The sequence below is a fragment of the Lactuca serriola genome, chromosome 2 (genome assembly GCF_051521515.1).
Source record: "Lactuca serriola cultivar US96UC23 chromosome 2, Lser_US96UC23_V15, whole genome shotgun sequence".
NCBI lineage: Eukaryota > Viridiplantae > Streptophyta > Magnoliopsida > Asterales > Asteraceae > Lactuca > Lactuca serriola.
The window spans coordinates 137,429,625-137,451,965 of record NC_136409.1 but is presented as its reverse complement, the minus strand read 5'-3'; positions in this window follow the sequence as shown (position 1 = coordinate 137,451,965).

Here is a 22,341-nt window from a genome sequence, read left to right as displayed (position 1 = left end):
TTGTTTACATGCAAATACAATGTAGAAAATAAAATGCAAAGAGAAAAATAAATTTGAAAAATTAAAAAAAAATTACCCTAAAAACTGAAATTTTAAAATTTTTAACAAAAAAATGAAAATTTTCACACTAACCCCTCCCCAAGCTTAAAATGATGCATTGTGCTCATTGCTCAGAGATGAATAAATAGCTCAATAAAGTATATAAAAGCAAAAGATGTAGCTGCGAATGAATGTACCTGATAAGTTTGCAAAAATTCTGATTTTGACGAGGATGTTGGTGATAGCTTCATTTTATTTACTTCTTTTTATAATTTATTTTAGTACATTTCATTCGCATTTTAGTTAAATTCCATGCATATTTTCCCTTTTGTTATTTTTATGACCATTTCGGGGTACTTTCTAGTTTCTTGAGCATTATTGCAGATTTTCTTGGAAACTAGCGGGGCGGCACTCTTGGGAGGCGATTGGGCTTGAAAGGAATTGGGGATTTCGTGCTTGATGGCTATGAAGGTGACTCATGGGGTGGACCTGTCAATTGATTGAAGGCTTGGAAGAATTGAGCTTTAAATTTGAAAGACGCAGGAGAATTCTTGAGTGTGCAAGATCAATATTTGGGAGTTTGCGGAAGTTTAGAGTGATGTGGATGGACAAATTGGGCTTTAATTGAAGAAATATTGAAGAAAAATGGGCTAGGAGTTGATTGGATTCGAACTGGGCCAATGGATTAGCTGTGGGGGCCCAAAACTTGAAGAAGCCCAAAATTACCCGTCAGAGCCCGCGACCCGCGTAAGATTCCCCGCGGCCCGCATGGATTCCTGACAAGGGCAATTTCGGGATTTTGCTAAGAGCTCTATTTTGGGGAGTTTGGTGTGCCTCTTTAGCCTTATCTTGAAGGTCCGATTTTGAGACTTTCTCTCTGGAGTTTGGAGCATTTTTGGAGGCCAAGAACACTTGAAGAATATCTTCTTTTCATCTCTTGAATCTTGTCAAATGTTTGGTACAATCTCATCTAACTTTGTTCATTTGAGTTTAGCCATGCTTGGCTAAGCAAATCTTGGTTGACTTTTTGTTGAATCTTTTGAACTTTTGTTGGATGTTGAAGAATCCAAGAACTTGATCTTAAATCTTTATGGAATTGTTTTGTGTTTTATCATATTATCACTACTAGTATGTTTTTATTCATGAGTTTAAATATGTTTGTGGTGATTAGTTGGCCAATTTCTTGATTAAGTAAATGATCCTCAAATTAGCAAGCAACAAATGATTTTTGTGTTGTTTTTGCTTCACACAATCATAAAAACATTTCCTCCAACATGGTGGTGAAAGCATTTACCCCTCTTGGATTTGGTGACTTTTTGGTTCTTAATGCTAGTTGACTTTCACTAATTGCATGCTATTTGGAATTAGTGACTTTGACTAAGGAAATTGTTATGAGCTTCTCTAGCCATTTCAACAATTAAGAAAAGTCTAGGTAATCTCAAGCTCCTTGGATTGCTATAGCCAAATTAAGGATTTAAATCAAAGTATTGCACCATTGGATTCTAATGATATGTTCATCAAAAGTCAAAGTGAGGAAACTTTAAGTCAACCATCTCTCCCTTATTGATTTTACATCAAACTCTTATTTTTGTTGCATTTGTCTATTTAAATCATAGTTAACTCTAGTTTGTTTCAAGTATTTCAAAACACCAAAACCCCCCATTTTATTTTTATTGTCATTTTACAAGTATTTTTACAAAGAGATTTTTCATAGAGTTATAAATTGAACCAATCTCCGTGGATTCGATCCCTTTACCACTAATATTTAGGGTTATTATTTGTGTTGGCCTCGATAACCACCAAATTTTTGGCCTCGATAACCACCAAAAATTTTCATTTTTGAAAAATTTCAAGCTTTATTCTCACCTTTGGTCCAAACCTTTTATTGTTTTTTTGAAACCCGGACTTCGCGGGAATCATTTAGGCCAAAAATCAAGTTTTTTTAAAAATTTCAAATTTTAAGGTGCAGGAAGTCACGCGGCCCACGTAAGGTCATGTGTGGCTTATGTGCGGCCCATTCCTTGCCCGCGTAAAACAATCACCTCTAGCCCTGTTCAGCACACGCGGCCAGCATGCGGGTTCCACGCGGCCCGCGGGGCTGGTTTCAACACTTAGTATTTTTTGAGCTCCAGTACACGCGGCCTTTACGCGGCCCGCGTGTTTTGACCCAAAATTCTTCTGAACCTTCTGTGAACTCAAGAGGAAACCAAGAATGTTACACGCGGCCTCTACGCGGCCCGCGCCCCGCCCGCGCTCCACACAAAAACTCGATTTCCCGGAGATCTACCGTTCGGAATCCCGCGAGACCACCACCATTATTCACCATTTTTCCTCCTCTACAAACCCTTATGCTCTATCCAACCCTCCGATTTAGGTCCTTTCTGCCCTTTCCTTAAGCATTGAGGACAATGCTTGTTTTTAAGCTTGGGGTGGGGCATTTCCCTTATCTTTTACTTTTTCATGCACTTTTAGCTAGGTTGCATAACATTATAGTATTAAGCTAATTTTCATTCATTTTTTTATTTAAAATTCCAAAAAGATTTTATTTTCTTCTTTTCCACTTTTTATTTTTACATAACATTGAGCTTAAGGCATTAACATTCTTGCATTTTTGTTGTCTGTTTATTCTCACCTCTCTTGGATGCCATGGAACAGGTTCACAGTTATTGTATCATTATTGGTCCAGGATCTTGTTGCTACCTCACCCATCGAACCGGGACCACTAGCTGTAGTTTGGGATTTCATACTTGGGATCAGATGCTGGTAGCTTAAAGGGGTAAGTGATCATGGCCAGGTAGTTTCATGAAAAATTATGCATACAATACTAACAACTGTAGGATATACTATAGCAATGGATGTTCTTAGCCTTGCGGTCACTACCGCCGAGAGGATCACACTTGATCATGTTTGAACTGTTAGGATGAAGCATTGGTGCTTGTCCCCGAGTAGAATCCATATCCAGTCTCTTTACATCACCATATCTTTTTGTGATTTTCTTAGAATTTTAGAGAGTCTTTTAGTCCACATTTGGACATTTTCATTATCTTTGAAAAAACCACAAGTTTGAAAAGGAGCTTACATTACATCTTTATGCTCCACACATGGTCATTTTCACACTTAGGCCATTCGGATTATATCATTACCCATTCGGTTCCACTTACACACCTTTGAGAACCAAATTTTGAGTCAAAGGGTTTCTTGTTAAAAATTTCGATAGTTAATACATTACCTTCAAAAAAAACACAAAAAAAACAAAAACAAAAACAAAAAGAAGCCTGTAAATTTTCAGTTGCAACTATCTTAGATAGGTGGCTGGTTCAATTATTGAAAAATTTTCCCAACATCTTGGTCACCCGGCGTTTGATATTCATTTGTATAGGTCTGTTCTTTTGTATATAGATCGAGTTATTATTTTTTTTTTGCAAATTGGTGATGTTAGGGAGACTGTCGAGTCGGATACTACGGGAGGTTTGGGCCAACACTAAGTGAACCGATTCCTACAACGGTGCCCGAGCGATTAAACCAAGTTACACATGAGAGAAACCGGCAGACGTGAGATCAGAGTGTGCACTTAAAAAAGAGCTCCACCCGATCCCATCCAGTTGCTTTCTCCCTACTACAGATGTTCTTCATTGTATGCATGTTCCATTAAGACTACGACTGACCATCCCTCCTTATTCACCTAGAGGAGTTGTCTTGGCTGTGGTTTATGGTCCCATTGTCATCGGATAAAAAAGTTGTGAGACAGCAGCGAGATCAATTCTGACCATGTTGACTAACATTGAACAGGTTCCATGGTTCTATCCATTCTTTTTATTTCTAGGGTAGTTCGTCCCAAGTTCATTTAGTCTTGTCTTACTTGAGGACAAGTAAGGTTTAAGCTTGGGGTGATTTAATAGCTTCATTTTATTTACTTCTTTTTATAGTTTATTTTAGTACATTTCATTCGCATTTTAGTTAACTTCCATGCATATTTTCCCTTTTGTGGATTTCGTGCTTGATGGTTATGAAGGTGACTCATGGGGTGGACCTGTCAATTGATTGAAGGCTTGGAAGAATTGAGCTTTAAATTTGAAAGACGCGGGAGAATTATTGAGTGTTCAAGATCAATATTTGGGAGTTTGCGGAAGTTTAGAGTGATGTGGATGGACAAATTGGGCTTTAATTGAAGAAATATTGAAGAAAAATGGGCTAGGAGTTGATTGGATTCGAACTGGGCCAATGGATTAGCTGTGGGGGCCCAAAACTTGAAGAAGCCCAAAATTACCCGTCAGAGCCCGCGGCCCGCGTAAGATTCCCCGCGGCCCGCGTGGATTCCTGACAAGGGCAATTTCGGGATTTTGCTAAGAGCTCTATTTTGGGAAGTTTGGTGTGCCTCTTTAGCCTTATCTTGAAGGTCCGATTTTGAGACTTTCTCTCTGGAGTTTGGAGCATTTTTGGAGGCCAAGAACACTTGAAGAATATCTTCTTTTCATCTCTTGAATCTTGTCAAATGTTTGGTACAATCTCATCTAACTTTGTTCATTTGAGTTTAGCCATGTTTGGCTAAGCAAATCTTGGTTGACTTTTTGTTGAATCTTTTGAACTTTTGTTGGATGTTGAAGAATCCAAGAACTTGATCTTAAATCTTTATGGAATTGTTTTGTGTTTTATCATATTATCACTACTAGTATGTTTTTATTCATGAGTTTAAATATGTTTGTGGTGATTAGTTGGCTAATTTCTTGATTAAGTAAATGATCCTCAAATTAACAAGCAACAAATGATTTTTGTGTTGTTTTTGCTTCACACAATCATAAAAACATTTCCTCCAACATGGTGGTGAAAGCATTTGACCCCTCTTGGATTTGGTGACTTTTTGGTTCTTAATGCTAGTTGACTTTCACTAATTGCATGCTATTTGGAATTAGTGACTTTGACTAAGGAAATTGTTATGAGCTTCTCTAGCCATTTCAACAATTAAGAAAAGTCTAGGTAATCTCAAGCTCCTTGGATTGCTATAGCCAAATTAAGGATTTAAATCAAAGTATTGCACCATTGGATTCTAATGATATGTTCATCAAAAGTCAAAGTGAGGAAACTTTAAGTCAACCATCTCTCCTTTATTGATTTTACATCAAACTCTTATTTTTGTTGCATTTGTCTATTTAAATCATAGTTAACTCTAGTTTGTTTCAAGTATTTGAAAACACCAAACCCCCCCCCCCCCCATTTTATTTTTATTGTCATTTTACAAGTATTTTTACAAAGAGATTTTTCATAGAGTTATAAATTGAACCAATCTTCGTGGATTCGATCCCTTTACCACTATACACTATTTTAGTGTGTAATATTTAGGGTTATTATTTGTGTTGGCCTCGATAACCACCAAATTTTTGGCGCCGGTGCCGGGGATTGGTTTTGATTTAATCAGTTTGTTTCTCTATGCCTAGATTTCATTGTGCATGTACTCTAGTTTAAAACTCCAAAATTGAAGAAAAAAAGTGTGGTTCGGGAATGAACACTCCTAGCATTGAAGATAAACTTTCTGATTTAGTTCAGTTAGTTATGATGATTGAAAGTGACCAAAGTGTGCAGCCCACACCTCTTCTTTGTGATTTTTGTGCCCAAAATGGACATCAATCCGACATGTGTCCATATTTACAAGGAGAATGGGAAGAAGTGCAAGAGAAGGGAAGCTACTACTGGTCAAACCAATGGAGTTATGATCAACATCAAAATGATCAATGGTGGGACAACAACCAAGCTTGGGGATACAATCAATACCAAAGCCCATACCAAGCTTGGAGAAATGACCAATACCAACCAACTCCACAATTCCAACATCCATATCCCCCACCTCCTCAACAACTTGAAACACCAAGCATGTCCTTAGAGGAGATTGTGAAAAACATTGCCACATCTACCCAAATTTTCCAAGAAACAACCCAAGCTAGCCTCAAAAGCTTAGAGCAACAAATAACACAAATTGCTCAATCAGTAAGTATAATGGAATATCAAGACAAATTACAATTTGAAGAGAGCCCATGGCATAGCCATGTTTAAGTCAACTATCTCTCCTTTATTGATTTTACATCAAACTCTTATTGGATTCTAATGATATGTTCATCAAAAGTCAAAGTGAGGAAACTTTAAGTCAACTATCTCTCCTTTATTGATTTTACATCAAACTCTTATTTTTGTTGCATTTGTATATTTAAATCATAGTTAACTCTAGTTTGTTTCAAGTATTTCAAAACACCAAAACCCCCCATTTTATTTTTATTGTCATTTTACAAGTATTTTTACAAAGAGATTTTTCATAGAGTTATAAATTGAACCAATCTCCGTGGATTCGATCCCTTTACCACTATACACTATTTTAGTGTGTAATATTTAGGGTCATTATTTGTGTTGGCCTCGACAACCACCAGTTGGCGAAAAAATCTTAATTTCAGCAACTCTGAAGATCCTCTGATTTCCCTAATCTTGCTTGGAACTACGACCATCTCTTTATTGAAAGCGTAAAAAACTAAAAACTACGCATTGTGTTGCCTCCCGAAAAGCTGCAAATTTTTAAAGTCATTGGCTCGACTTTGCCCAACCAGATTTGCTAATTGGTGTGGTTGTGACTTCTCTGAAGCTCAACTTTCTTCCTTGTCACTCTAGATCCCTTTAGATATGGCAAGATTTGTGAATCTGGAACTTGTTTAGCAAACTGGAAAGACTTCATAATTTTTTCAGATAAGTTTTTCAGATTTTTCAACTTCTTTTGTTTTATGATCTTATTTCCAACAGTCTTCTCATTTTTCTGATTTTTCTTTTCATAAATTTTCTCAGCAAAAATCATCACTTTTTCTTTAATCCTTTTTTCTAGAAATCTTCTTTTCTTCCTCCCCAAGATTATATTTTTCTGCCAGCTCCTTCTCTGATGTTTCTTCAGCAGAAATCAGCTTTTCTGTCACCTCCCCAAGCTTATTTTGTTTCAGCTCATTGGATGTATTATCAGATAAATTCTTGTCTAAAAATAAATCTTGCATGGAAACATCAGAAAACTCATAGCAACCCTCAGATAAAGGACTGCGGGTACCCAGAAAATTAACAGAAATATTATCAGTAGTATCATCAACATTCATTTTAAAGTTTACAACATCCCCCATCAAATTCCAGAGAAAGCGTACCAGCAAAAATATCAATTTTCCTTTTATCATTTTTAAGAAAAGGTCTTCCCAAAATGATTGAGTTTTTATCTAATACGTCTAAATCACCCATGTCCAAAATATAAAAATCAACGGGAAAAATAATATCACCCACTTGGACAAGACATCCTCCGGTACACCTTTTGGATGTACTGTCGAGTGATTTGCCAACTAAAAGAGTGTCCCGGTCTTTTGTAAAGTTCCAAATTTTAATTTTTCAAAAACTAAAAAGGGAAGAACATTGACCGATGCACCTAAATCAAGCGTGGCACTTGAAGAAGTAAGGTTCCCCAATTTACAAGGAATCGGTAAAATTCTCGGATCCTTCCACTTTAGGGGCAAACCTTTTTGGAAAATTGAAGAGGTATTTTCTCCAGATTTGACAGTTTCATTATTTTTCATTTTTTTTAGAAATATATAAATTTTTCAGAAACTTGGAATGAAGAGGGATGTGTTTAATTATTTCTAAAAGTGGGATATTTACCTCTGTCTTATGAAAGGTGTCCATAATATCCTCGTCTTCACACTCACGCTCGCGCTTCGTGGTTCTCAGTCATGATGGCAAGGGTAGTACGGGCTTGTACTCCTTCAGATTCGACTTCACTGGTTGTGGAGTTTCTCTTCCATTACCTTCTTCAGTTTCTTCTTCAACCAAAACTTCTTCATATTATTCTTCTTATTTTTCTGGTTCTTTTACATCTTCTTTTTCAACCAAAACTTCTTCATATTCTTCTTCAGCTTCTTTTTCTGGTTAAGATATGTTTATGCCTTCATAACTTGTCCTACTTCTCAAGGAAATAGCACTCACATTGTGCTTTGGATTGTTTTCAGTGTGTCTTGATAACTTTCCTTGAGAATCCAAACGACCCATAGAAGTGGCAAGTTGAGACACTAGATGTTCCAGATTATTGATACTAGATCTGGTTTCGTTCTAAAATGTTTGGGTTCTTGTGGCAAGACTCTTCACAATATCTTCTAAGGTCACACTGGAACTGATGGGTTGCTAATGTGAATTCTGGTTCTGAAAATTCTGCTGCTGATTCAGATTCTGAAAATTGTGTTGATTCTGAGCATTTTGTTGAAAGTTCGTCTACTGAAAACCCGACGGTTGCTAAAATTGTTGCTTTGGCTGAAAAATTATTGTTCTAATAATAGTTTGGAGGTTGGTTACAAATCTTCTGTTGTTGGTATCCTCCGACAGCTTTGACTAGAGCAACGTCCTCTTGCAATATTGGTTTTCTTGAGACACCTATTATTCCAGACGACCCACAGAAGTGGCAACTTGAGACACTTGTTGTTCCAGATTCTTGATAATAGCTCTGGTTTCATTCTAAAATGTTTGGGTGCTTGTAGAAAGACTCTTCACAATATCTTCTAAGGCCACACTGGAACTATTGGGTTGCTAATGCGAATTCTGGTACTGAAAAGTTTACTGCTAATTCTGATTCTGAAAATTATGCTGATTCTGAGAATTTTGTTGAAAGTTCGTCGGTTGAAAACCCTATGGTTGCTGAAACTGTTGTCTTGGCTGAAAAATTATTGTTTTGAGAATAGTCTGGAGGCTAGATATAAATCTTCTGATGCTGGTATCCTCCGACAGCTTTGATTGGAGCAACATCATCTTGTAATATTAGTTGCGTTGAGACACCTGTTGTTCCAGATGACCCACAAAAGTGGTAATTTGAGATACCTGTTGTTCCAGATTCTTGATACTAGCTCTGGTTTCTTTCTGAAATGCTTGGGTGTTCATGGCAAGACTTTTCACAATATCTTCTAAGACCACACTGAAACTGTTGGGTTACTGATGCAAATTCTGGTTCTAAAAATTTTGTTGATTCAGATTCTGAAAAATATGCTGATTCTGAGAATTTTGCTGAAAGTTCGCCTGCTGAAAACCCGACGGTTGCTGAAATTGCTTTCTTGGCTAAAAAACTTATTGTTCTGATAATAGTTTGGAGGCTGGTTATAAATCTTTTGTTTTTGCTATCCTCCGGCAGATTTGACTGGAGCAACATCCTCTTGCAATATTGGACACATATGTGTTGGATGTTTAGTCTTCAGGCAAATGTCACATTGTTTCTTTTCAGCTACTTTTTCCATCGTCAAGAGTAGAACCACTTTCGTTAGTTCAGATATTTGAGCTTCCAGATGATGATTGCTAATTTCCATGACTCCTCGTGGTTGATCGGTGCACCACTCATCTTTGTTTCTGGAATGTTTTGACTCTATCGCCAGCTTCTCAATTAGCTACTTGATTTCTATTGGTGTCAAATCACCTAAGGAGTCGTTACTGGAATCATTTATCAGACGTTGTTCCATGGGTGTCAAACCTTCACATAAATAGTTGTAGAGATGATAATCATTGATCCTATTTTGTGGGCAACGAACCAACAAATTTTTAAATCTCTCGCAGTAAGTGTGTAGAGCTTCTCTTCTTCCTTATTTGATACCAAGGATTTTTCTTCTGAGACTCAAAACTTGCATTTCTAAAAAATACTTCTCTAAAAATAGCTTCGTGAGTTCTTTCCAAGTGGTTATTGATCTGGATGGGAGCTCGTACAACCATTCTCTTGTTGAGTCTTGAACTGCAAAGGGGAATGCCCTTAACTTTATCTGATCTTTAGTAACAACATGAGGCTTCATTCCTGAACAAACCACATGAAATTCCTTGAGGAATTTATGTGGGTCTTCATTTTCTAGACCTCAGAATGTGAGAAGAAGATGTATCAGCCTAGATTTGAGTTCGAAGTTATGGGCTTCTGGAAAAGTAATGGAAATAGATTGCTAATTGACCTCTTGAGTGGCCCACTCTCTGAGAGTCTTTTCTGCTTGTTCTCTCGCATCACTCATGGCTGATTTTTCAGATTCTAAAGGTTCTAGAGTTTCATATTTTTTAGATTGGGTTTCAGAAGAATCTATTTGCTCATATTTGACTAAGGATGGTGGGGAGTAAGTTTTAAATGGATTATCAGAAGACGAAGATGGGGTTACTTTCGAAAAAAATGAAAAAGTTGGGTCTGGTCCATTCCATAAGGGACTGCCTCGTGGTGTGGTAATTTCTAGAGGTATTGAAGAGGATGAACCAAAGAAACCAATTGATTGTTTTCTCTTTGCTTCTTCTTTCTTCAATTCCCTTGCAGTTCTTTCAATTTCTGGATCAAAAGCTAAAGGTGTACCTGTATGAAAAATTATGGGCATAAAACAATTAGAAGCACCATTTCCCCGGCAACTGCACCAATTTGTTAACACATTGTCACGGATATATTAAGCAAATAAATTTTCACTTTTGGTTGCGCTAATAATATAGCACGGGGAAGCAGGGTCGAATCCTCAGGGATACAGCCTGACGATCAATGTCTTTTTGCATCAAGCACATTCTAGTCAAAAAACAGAAAATATAAAAAGGGTTTTTTGAATTAAACTAAAAACTAAAAACAGAAATCTGATTATTGTTACTTATTACCAGTTGACAAGAACAATTTTAGATTCTATTAACTGATTAACTGGAATGATAAAAACCTAGCTAGGTGATTAGACTAACAAGAATTAAAACTGGAAAATCTAGATAGAAACACAAAAAGAAAACCAGATTTAATAACTAATCACATGAAAAGTACTAGTCTAATTGAAACATCCCAAAAATCACATTAAATTTGAACTTTTCAAAAACAAGCCAAAACCATAAATGTTTACAAATCCAGTGTTTCAAAGGTGTATTTCGGTAACCAGAGTATCCCAAAATCCAAATAACATAAAACCGAAGGATGTGCATGATCACGCCTTTCCCTTGCCACGGTCATCTGAAGTACCTGAAATAATAAACTAAAACTATAATCCAAATCTTAATGAGTTCCCCCAAAGTACCAACACACACACAACATATAACAGCATATAATATGTCCACAACTAATAGACTGGATTACCCCTAATCCCACAGCATGAGACTGGCTTGCCTTCCGGCCCACAACTCATGTCTGGCTTGCTCCCGAGCCCACAACATAAGTCTAGCTTGCCTTACTAGCCCATAACTTATGTTTAGCTTGCTCTCGAGCCACATCATAAGTCTAGCTTGCCTTATTAGCCTACAGCTTATGTCTGGCTTGCTCCCAAGTTTGTTGGCTATCACACAAAGCAATACTACCTCAACCCAACCATATTATGTCGACATATACATAACTTATAACATATATCCAACTAACAGATAAACATATAACCAATCATCAGACAAACAGACAGATCTACAGATCACTACTGCATACTACATCCTATTTACCAGGATACCGATCTAACAGATCACTATAATATATCAACATCCTCTATACCAGGATACATAATCTAGTGGGTCGGCATTGGTGCCTTCGACCTACAGGTATAGTGAGGAAAACTCACCTCAGTCTGAACAAGTAGCTGAATAGGTCTCTACTTCGAATATCAGCTCTAACCATCACATATTCATCAAATATTGACCAATCTCAAATACAACTCAAAATACCCAAAATACCCTTAGGTCAAACTTGTTCAAATCTTGGTCAAAGTCAAAAATTCAAAGGGGGTCAACACAGCTGAGTACGCCTAGCGTACTCAACTTGTATGCTTGGTGTACACGAGTTTGACTAGAAATGCGATGGCTAACCACGAACGCCTAGCGGTCCTGGGGGAATGCCCAACATTCGCGACTAAGGTGTTGTTTTTTTTGTATGAAGATCTTCTTGGCCTCTTCTCTCTGCACGACGCAGACCACACGCAGACATTAAGCTTCGCAGACTGTTTCTTTTTTTGAAGACTACAGTCCTAAAAAGTTATGTGCATCCTCTTCTTAGCGCAAATGTGGACCAGAGTCTTCAAACATCTTCTAGTTTAAAAAAAAACACATATATCTTTGTTTTATTTAAACTTAGATTTATTAAAAATTTATCTATTATAAACAATTTTTAACAAAAAAATTACAATACTAAAAGAAAAAAGGTTCAGTGACATAATAATGACCTTTGTGACAAATTTATAAATAAAGATTTAATTGTGATAAGGTCGTTGAAGCTGTTTATATAGACATGAAAAAAAAATCTTAATATTGTCTTATATTTTTTGTGTTAAATTTTATAAAACATTATTTAATGCAGTATCATTCATTTCATGGGAAAAATAATTATGCCTAGTTTTTAATTGATTTAATTGATAAAGTAAAATGAAAATTTTGAAAATTTTCATTTAGAATCAAAGTTTATTTCCATCCAATTTATGTGTTAATTATTTTATCTCTAATTACAATGTTTAGGTATAAGTTTACGATAAAAGTTTGTTGGTTTTATCAAATATATATGTTAATTCATACCATTTTATTTTCACTTTTATACAATAATACATAAAAATTGATCTACATTTGTTAATTATCTATAATAAAGTTATAAAATTATTGAAAAACTCTGTTAAGTTTTTCTTAAATAAGTTTAATTAGATTTTAGGTTATTCTAACAGTCTACAGATGTTATAAAACAAACAGTCTTCTTCCTTCAGACTGTAGACGTTTGGTCCACCTCTTCTACTGCAGATGTGGTCCGCAGACTGCAAACATGTTCCTCAGAAAAAACAAACAGCACATAAGTCTTTTTCCTTCTTATTAAGAGCTTAATCCTTAAGTTCTTTTGCCCATATTCCAGATCTAGCCTTAAACTAACGTCCTTAACCATAAAGTTTCTAACTTTATAGTCTTACATGGCCATTAAGTGCCCAAACACAAAAACTCTTACTACTTAACCCATTAAGACCCTGTAACTCATGCATGGAAGAAAACTAACAACCAATATCACATTTTTATGCTTCTAGATACTCCAAAACGTCTTAAATGACAGCTTATATGGATTAGAGTAATCCATACTCATAATACCAAGCTTATGGGACCAAAAGAGCACAATTTCATGGCTAAACAAGATCTAATCAATGCTTCATCAAGTTCCGAGCTTTTTACCTTTAAAAGGTGTCAAATGTTGTTATTCTGGATCCAAAGTGCTCCACTCCTCCAAGATGATCTTCTCTTCTTTCTCCCTCCTTCAAGATTACCAAAACACACTCTAAGGCATAAATGCTCTCAAATGGATTAGGGTTTGCAAAGGACCAAGTTGGGGTCGGAGGCTAATGAAAGAAGGGAGGCTTGGGACTTAAGGAAGTTTAAATAGGGTCCAAACCCTAAATATTAGGGTTTGGGATTTTGGCACGAACGCCCAGAGTTTCTGGGGGAACGCCCAACGTTGGCGAGCTTTCCCCAATAATTATGAAAATGCCATTATGGACCAATTTGCAACCAATTCTCATATTAAGGGTGAAAATGTAATTAGTTCTCATGTTAAGGGTTAAAAGGTAAATACCTACATATCCGGATGTTACACTAATGTAGAATTGAAAACTAGGGTTTTAGACAGACATGGCTAAAAAACGGATCTAAACTAGTAAAAAGAAAAACGAACTGAATAACCTTCTACACTAAGTGTGTGAGATGATTTGTAGCCTTCAGATCTTCAGAAATCGCTGAAAGGTATCAGAAATCATCTTCAAAAGTATTTTTCATCGTCTGGAACCGTCTAACCCTCGAATCTGATTATGAGGGTCATATTTATATGCAATATAGAAGCTTCCTGAATAAGTCACAGAAAATGCAATCGCAGAAGGCATATATACGATCGCATAAATTGAGTTTTTTTTCTAGATTTACCCTTAAATGATGTACGATGCTATTTTCAACATTTTGGAGCTGCAGGACAAAACTATGATCACAGATATGATATATGTGATCGGAAAAGTGAAAAATGTGATAGCATTTTTGGCTTTTGGGCATGTTTCGGTCGCGATTCTTCAATTTGAGTAAACATCAAAGTCGTCCAAAATTGTTTCTAGTTTTCGTAACATTTTGAATCTCATTATTTGGAGTTACGAGTCATGAGATATGGTCAAAATATTGACAGTGGATCAAAGCTACCAGCAACATCCTTTAGGGTTTAGATTGTAGTAATCTATATTCGTAAAATCAATTTGATCGAATGTTTCTTGAACAAAATTGCTTCTAAGCATTCCTTAAAATCCTACTTCAGTTCCAACTCCATTTAGGCTCCAAATATACATCCAGCTGCTCCCCAAATACCACTCCACTCGAAATATCTTAAAATGATACAAAAATGCTAGCAGTATGGGAATTTCGATAAAAAAAACATGAGATGAACACTATTTAAACTAATGACATACAAATGTACAAAACATGATGCTAAATGCTAATAAAAACTACCCTAAAAGATGCATAAAGTGTCATCTATCACACGACTTATATCATCTCCCTTTCAGCGACAATAAGAAGCCTTCTCCTTTTGCTCTCTTTAGTGTGAGGACAACCCTTAATCGATGGCATCAAATACTTGCTCATCCTCATGAACAACTCTTATTTCGATTAGGTTCTTTGTTTAAGCTTCTTGTTTTGCCAAATAAGATCCCAAATGTTTGTGATTCCTATCAACTCGGGAAAAGTCAACGCTTTCGTCTTTCTACATCTCTTGTTGCATCTAAAACTCCATTTGATTTGATATATTCAGATGTTTGGGGGCCTTCACCCTTATTTTCAATGAATGGAAGTTTTTATTGTGTCTTATTTATAGATGACTACATTAAATTTGTGTGGATTTATTTTATGTCCCATAAATCTCAAGTTTTTTCGACCTTTTTACAATTCAAAACTATGATTCAAATTCCAATATTAGATGGGTACAATCTCATTGGGGTGGTGAGTTTCAAAATATTTCCACTTTTCTTCACCACCATGGCATTGAACACTGCATCTTTTGCCCTTACACTCAAGAGAAAAATTGTGTTGTTAAGCGAAGAAATTGCATTATTTTTAAGAAAGGTCTTAGCCTTTTGGCTCAATCTTCCTTGCCTCATGTTTTTTGGGAACATTCTTTCAAAACTGCTACTTATCTCCATAAGTGAACTATTACTCCCTTTCTTAAACTTCAATCTCCATATTAACAACTATACCAAAAACAAAACTCCAAATTATGACTTTCTTAAAACCATAGGTTTTCTATGATACCCTTTGTTACATGTAACACTGTAAAAATTTAAACAATTTTTCACTTTTTAAAAACCATATAATATCATCACATTCACTTTTCAAAACATTGTATCAACATTATCTCAATACAAAACCTCAAGATCAAAAACATATAAACTCCGCATGTGCGTGTGTACGAATCATGTCGGCGCCTTCCCGCGATCATCACTGGTACCTGAAACACATAACACATAACACTGTAAGCATAAATGCTTAGTGAGTTCCCCAAAATACCACTCTAACACATATTAGCCACTCGAGGCTATAACTATGTTGACCCTCTGGTCACTGTGTCTTAGTGGGACCCTCCAGCCCCAACTCTCTATGGGCCCTCTGGCCCTAACTCTATGGACCCGAAGGTCCTAACTCTATGGACCCACTGGTCCTACTCTGTAAACTCTGAATCATGCATATCACATATCATCATAAATCACAACACATAAATAACATGCAAATACACTGGCACATAACTCTAAAATACACTGTCACATAACTCTGTTACCACACTAGGTAAAGTATAGTGAGAAGACTCACTTCAGATGTCTCGGTAAATCTCTGACTCGGTAGAAATACGATCTAGCCTCCGCCTAATCACATAAAGTCAATACTCTCATACATATAAATCTCGGGACTAGACTCAACCCTCTCTTGGCACCCTCAGAAGGGTAAAAGACCATTTTACCCCTCTCTTGGCTCAAAGGCCCCATTGTTGACCAAACCCTCAAAGTCAACAAAAGTCAACAGTCAAACATTAACCCAACTCGTCGAGTGCACTTGGGTGACTCGGCGAGTCTACACGTGTCCACTATCTCTCTAGTCTCGCTTAGCACGTCGAGTCTTTCCCCTTGCTCGACAAGTTACACCTGGCATGAATCGCGAGGCCATCCCGACTCAACTCGCCGAGTCTCAAGATCAACTCGGCGAGTTCCGCCTTGTACTCCAGTCCTCTATCCCCCCTCTAACTCACCGAGTCATTCCACGAACTCGGCAAGTTACTCACTGAGTGATTTACGGAAAACCCTAACCCTACTCGTCGAGTCTGCCCTTGGACTCGGCGTGTTCATGCCATGCACAAACTCAATTGACCTCCTGAGGTCAGATCTGTTCTTTTGATCCATATATCTGACATTCCCAAGCCTGATAATCACGTAAAGCTTGGATCTTGACACTTATGTGACGTCGAGGAGGTTTCACTTGGTGATTTAGCCCCAAAAACAACATCCTAAGCTCATTACCTACATAGCTCAACATAAAGCACACTGGAATAAGCTCTTTAGACCACTATGGGTCCAGATCTGAAGTCTCAATATGAATAGAGGCCATATTCTCACAATTCATTCCAATAAAGGACATAAAAACTCTACATCTATGGATTCCTTCAACAAAACAGATAAAGGGGCGATATAATACCTCAAAGATGAAGTCTTTTGCTCGAAATCCTTAGATGCACAACCTCCTTGGTCTCCTCTAAGCTGGAATCACCTCCTTCTTGAAGGAATCAACCACAAAGATCAAGAAATGGCTCCTTTCCTCTCACAAATGCTCTAGCTCTTTTACGGTTTCTCTCTGGGGTTCGGTAGCCGCAAATGACAGCCCTAAGGGCCTTTAAATAGGTCCCAAAACCGGAAAATTAGGGTTTCATTAAACAGCACAGACTCGCCGAGTCTGTTCATTAAACCGGATAAGAATTCGCGACCCTACTCAGCGAGTCTAAGCACCAACTCGTCGAGTCCCTCCACAAACTCCAAAATAAATGAATAAAATAATATACCTGTGAATCCAGATGTTATAATTCTCCCCCACTAGAATCAGACTTCATCCTCGAAGTCTCGCTCTGCAAACAACTCTGGATGTTGCTCACGCATCTCTCGCTCTGGCTCCCAAGTCAACTCTGACCCTTTCCGATGCTGCCACTGGACCTGCTCCAAAGGCACCTCCTTGTTCCTCAGAACCTTGATCTTCCGATCCCTAATCGCCACCGGTCTCTCAACATAGTTCAGGCTCGCATCCACCTGAATATCCTCTAATGGTACCACTGCGGACTCGTCGGCTATACACTTTCTCAGCTGTGACACATGGAAGGTGTCATGAATCTGACCCAACCCTGCAGGTAGCTCCAAACGGTAGGCTACCCCGCCTACTCTCGCGATCACCCTGAAAGGACCAATATATCGGGCCCTAGCTTGCCCCTCTTCCTGAATCGGATCACTCCTTTCCAAGGAGAGACCTTCAGTAGCACGAAGTCGCCGACCTGAAATTCCAGATCGGACCGGCGCCTGTCTGCATAACTCTTCTGGCGACTCTGAGCGGTCAACAACCTCTGTCTGACCTGTTGTATCTACTATGTCGTCTGAAGCACGATCTTTGTACTACACATCACACGTTGCCCTACCTCTCCCCAACAAATGGGGGTCCGACACCTCCTCCCATACAACAGCTCAAATGGTTGCATACCAATGCTCGAATGATGGCTGTTGTTGTAGGAAAACTCTGCCAAGCGCAAATACGTGTCCCAACTCCCGCCGAAATCCAACACACGTGCTCAAAGCATCTCCTCGAGCGTCTGAATCGTCTGCTCACTCTGCCCGTCAGTCTGTGGGTGGTATGCGGTACTAAAATGCAGCCTCGTACCTAATTCCTCATGAAATTTCTTCCAGAATCTAGAAGTGAAACGCACATCTCGATCTTAGACAATCGACATCAGCACTCCATGCCGCGATACCACCTCCCTCACATACATCTATGCCAACCTCTCAGCGGAAGAGCTCTCACTCATAGCAAGGAAACGAGCACTCTTTGTCAACCTGTCTACAATCACCCAAATTGCATCGACGCCCTTCGCAGTCCTCGGTAATTTTATGATAAAATCCGTAGTAATCTGTTCCCACTTCCACTCGGGAACCTCTAACGGCTGCAACTTACCATGCGGTCTCTGGTGCTCGGCCTTAACCCTACGATAGATTAGGCCCTTCTCAACGAACCACGCGACGTCCCTCTTCATACAGGGCCACCAATACTCCCACTTCAGGTCCAAATACATCTTAGTGGCCCCGGGATGGATCGAGAACTTCGATTGATGTGCCTCTTCCATCAAAATGGTACGCATCCCACCCACAAACGGTACCCAAAAGGGTAAAAGACCATAAACTAAATACTCTCATACATATAACTCTCAGGACTAGACTCAACCCTCTCTTGGCACCCTCAGAAGGGTAAAAGACCATTTTACCCCTCTCTTGGCTCAAAGGCCCCATTGTTGACCAAACCCTCAAAGTCAACAAAAGTCAACAGTCAAACACTGACCCGACTCGTCGAGTGCACTTGGGTGACTCGGCGAGTCTACACGTGTCCACTATCTCTCTAGTCTCGCTTGGCACGTCGAGTCTTTCCCCTTGCTCGACAAGTTACACCTGGCATGAATCGCGAGGCCACCCCGACTCAACTCACCGAGTCTCAAGATCAACTCGGCGAGTTCCGCCTTGTACTCCAGTCCTCTATCCCCCCTCTAACTCACCGAGTCATTCCCCGAACTCGGCAAGTTACTCACTGAGTGATTTATGGGAAACCCTAACCCTACTCGTCGAGTCTGCCCTTGGACTCGGCGTGTTCATGCCATGCACAAACTCAATTGACCTCCTGAGGTCAGATCTGTTCCTTTGATCCATAGATCTGACCTTCCCAAGCCTAATAATCACGTAAAGCTCGAATCTTGACACTCATGTGACGTCTAGGAGGTTTCACTTGGTGATTTAGCCCCAAAAACAACATCCTAAGCTCATTACCTCCATAGCTCACATTAAGCAAGCTGGAATAAGCTCTTTAGACGACTATGGTTCCAAATTTGAAGTCTCAATATGAATAGGGGCCATATTCTCACAATTCATTCCAATAAAGGACATAAAAACTCTACATCTATGGATTCCTTCAACAAAACAGATAAAGGGGCGATATAATACCTCAAATATGAAGCCTTTTGCTCGAAATCCCCAGATGCACAACCTCCTTGGTCTCCTCTAAGCTGGAATCACCTCCTTCTTGCAAGAATCAACCACAAAGATCATGAAATGGCTCCTTTCCTCTCGTAAACGCTCTAGCTCTTTTAGGGTTTCTCTCTGGGGTTTGGTAGCCACAAATGACAGCCCTAAGGGCCTTTAAATAGGTCCCAAACCCGGGAAATTAGGGTTTCATTAAACAGCGCGGACTCGCCGAGTCCACTCATGAACTCGCCGAGTCCGATCATTAATCCGGATAAGAATTCGTGACCCTACTCGGTGAGTCTAAGCACCAACCCGCCGAGTCCCTCCACAAACTCCAAAATAAATGAATAAAATAATATACCTGGGAATCCGGATGTTACATTACAACCCTACAACAAAAACAAAATTGATTATCGATCTCTTCCTTGCATCTTTCTTGGCTACAGCATGTTATATCTTCCCTTCCAACATCTCCTCAAATTCCACCCACTACCTGATCTTCTTGCTTTTCAAATCTAATGACACCCATCCATGGTGCAACCTTTAGTAGGATACAATCTCCTACTTTGAATTCTAGGGGTTTACGTCTCATGTCAGCATAACTTTCCTGACGACTATGTGTGGCCTTTAATCATTCCTTTATTTGAACAATCTCTTTTGTTGTTTTGTGGATGATCTCAGGACCAGTAAGTATAGCATCTCCAACATGTTTTCTAGCTAGTTTAGTATCTCCAACTTCTACCCATCATATCGGGGAACGATATTTGTGTCCATACAAGGCCTTGAATGGGGTCGCCTTTATGTTAGTGTGATAACTATTTTTATATGAAAACTGAAATAGCGGTAAGTGAGTATCCCACGCATTACCGAAGTCTATTACAGAAGCGCAGAGTTTTTCCTCCAGAGTTTGTATCACCCTTCCATTATGTACATTCGTTTGAGGATGATATGCAATACTCATGTCTATCTTGGTTCCTAAGGACCTCTGCAATGATTTCCAAAATCTAGAAGTGTGTCTGCTATCTCGGTTCAAGATAATAGATATTGACACACCGTGTATTCTGACTATTTCTTTGAGACATGTTAGGTAAGTTTCTCCATCTTATCAGTTTTTTTGGTGGCTAGGAAATGGGTGGACTTGATCAAAAAATCGACGACTACCCAAATGGTGTCATAACCACTTGAGGTTTTGGTAACTTTGTTATGAAGTCCATGGCTAGCTATTCCCATTTCCATTCAGTGGTGGATGGTTGTTGTAATAGACCAAATAGATTTTAGTACTATGTTTTGACTTTGGTGCAAGTCAATCATTTACTAACATATGTGGCAATCTTTTCCTTCAAGTTGGGCCACTAATAAAGCTTCTTAAGATCAAGATACATCTTGTCTGATCTGGGATGTATCGAATATCTCAACTTGCGAGCTTCATTTAAGACTAAACTCTTGACTTCAGCAAAATTTGGAGTCTAAATTCGGTTCATGAAATATCGTGTTCTATTTTCCTTGAGGTTGAATTGCTTGTCTATTCCTCTCAGGTTTTTTTTACTATATTTTTTCTTTTGAGAGCTTCTAGTTGAGCATCTCGAATTTGGGTGGTGAGATTAGAGTGAATTGTTAGGGTTAGATCCTTTACATGAAATGGATTTACTCTTTCTTTCCTGCTTAAAGCGTTAATCACGACGTTCACTTTGCTAAGATGTTAACAAATTTCACATTCGTAATCATTTAGCACTTCTATCCACCTTCGTTGTCTCATGTTGAGCTCTTTCTGATTGAAGATGTGTTGAAGGCTTTTGTGGTCGATAAACATGACACGCTTTTTTCCATAAAGGTGATGCCTCCAAATCTTTAAGGAAAACACTATAGCTCCCAATTCTAGGTCATGGGTAGTGTAGTTGGTCTCGTTTGGATTAAGTTGTATGGATGTGTATGCAATGACTTTATCCCTTTGCATCAATACGCATCCCAACCCTTGGTGACAGGCATCGCTATATACTACAAAGTCTTATGTTCCCTCTGGAAAAAACAAAATTGGTGTACTGCACAACAATTGATTCAATTTCTGGAAGGCAGACTCTTGTATGTCTCATCAATTGAACTTCTTGTCTTTTTGGGTTAGAGTGGTGAGAGGCTTGGCTACTTTAGAGAAGTTCTCGATAAATCTCCGGTAATAGCCCGCAAGACCTAGGAATTGGCATACTTCGGTTGGCGTCGTTGGTGCTTTCCCTTCCTTAACTGCTTTGATTTTTTGCGAGATCGACATGAATCCCTTTGCACATGTCCGAGAAAATGCACTCCGTTAATCTAGAACTCACACTTGGAGAATTTTGCATAAAGTTTCTCCTTTATTAACAGTTCTATAATTAATTGCAAGTGTTGGCGATGTTCTTCCTTGGTTCGTGAATATATCAATATGTCATTGATAAATATGATCATGAATTCCCAAATACGGTTTACACACCCAATTCATAAGGTCCATGAACACAGCTGGTGTGTTGGTCAATCCAAATGGCATAACCAGGAACTCGTAGTGACCATATAAAGTCCTGAATGTCGTCTTTAGGATGTCTGCTTCTTAGACTCTAAGTTGATGATTGCCGAATATCAGATCGATCTTTAAGTAGTAGTAGGATCCTTGTAGTGGATCGAACAAGGCATCAATCCTTAAGTGTGGGTATCGGTTTTCTATGGTGAGTTTGTTCAACTTCGATAGTCGATGCAGATTCTGAACGATCCATCCTTCTTTTTGACAAACAATACCGAGGCTCCCCATGGAGAGAAGCTTGGCCGGATAAAGCCTTTTTCAATAAGTTTTTGGAGTTGACTAGAAAGTTCTTATATTTATGATGGAGCCATGCGATAAGGAGATCTTGCCACTGGTGTTGCACCCGAGATTAGTTCGATTCGGAATTCATCCTATCTTACTAGAGGTATTCCAGGTAGGTCTTCTGGAAACACATCCGGGTAGTCGCACAATTATGGAATACCTTTGATTTCCTAACCCTTGCCTTGCATATCTACCACATAGTCCAAGAAAATGAAGCATCTCTTTTAC